Below are 1,012 nucleotides of genomic sequence, written 5' to 3'. Positions count from 1 at the left end.
AGAGAGAGAGAGAGAGAGAGAGAGAGAGAGAGAGAGAGAGAGAGAGAGAGAGAACTAGATTAGGTGGAATTTAAGGGGCAGAATGGAAACCTAGTGCAGTGGAAACGTCCTAAAATCTATCAGGTCAACCCTAGCAAGGACTCCTAGCAATGGAGGATATGCAGCTGAGCTGGCCATCATCTATAACCAGTCAAGCTCCCAGTGGTGGGACTGGGACACCAATCCAGCCACAAAACCTTTGACCCTGCTGACAAGAGGCACTGGGGCAATGGTGACTCAGAGTCTGTGGGTGTGGCCAACTAATGACCTGTCTAACTTGAGGACCAAGCCACAAGAGGGAGCCTGTGCCCAACACCGCCTGGAAGGTCAGGAACTGGAAGCTACTGGGCTCACAGACCTAGGGTAGAACCAAACAGGACTGAGAAAAAAATGTCAGTGAGCTGATTCCTAATTGTTCTGCTCTACTCACAAGGCCCAGTCTAGCTCAGTCGTCATCAGAGAGGTTTTCTCCAGCAGCTGATGGAAGCAGATGCAGAGACCCACAGCCAAACATTAGCCGGAGCTCCTGGAACCCTGAAGAAGAGGAAGAGGAAGGACTGCAGGAGCCAGAGGGGTCAAGGACACCAGGAGAACACAGCCCCAGAATGAACTAAGCAGGGCTCCCAGGGGTTCACAAAGACAGAGGCTGCCTGGGTCCGCTCTAGGACTCTGCAAACATGCTGTGGTTGTTTAACTTGGTGTTTTTCTGGGCTCCCAACAGTGGGAGAGCGAGTGTGTTTGATTCTTTTGCCTGCTTGCAGGACTCATTCCTCTAACTAGGTTGTTTCCAGCCTTGATATCAGGGTTTATGCCAAGTCTTACTGCATCTTGTTATGCCATGTTTGGTTAATATCCCTGGGAAGCTTGAGCTTTTCTGAAAGGAACTGAAGGAGCAGTAGATCTGGGGGAGAGGGAAACTGGGGTGAGGAACTGGCAGAAGGGGAGGGAGGAGAGGCTGTGATCAGGATGTATT

The sequence above is a fragment of the Microtus ochrogaster genome, chromosome 15 (genome assembly GCF_000317375.1).
Source record: "Microtus ochrogaster isolate Prairie Vole_2 chromosome 15, MicOch1.0, whole genome shotgun sequence".
Lineage (NCBI taxonomy): Eukaryota > Metazoa > Chordata > Mammalia > Rodentia > Cricetidae > Microtus > Microtus ochrogaster.
This window is presented reverse-complemented; position numbering follows the sequence as displayed.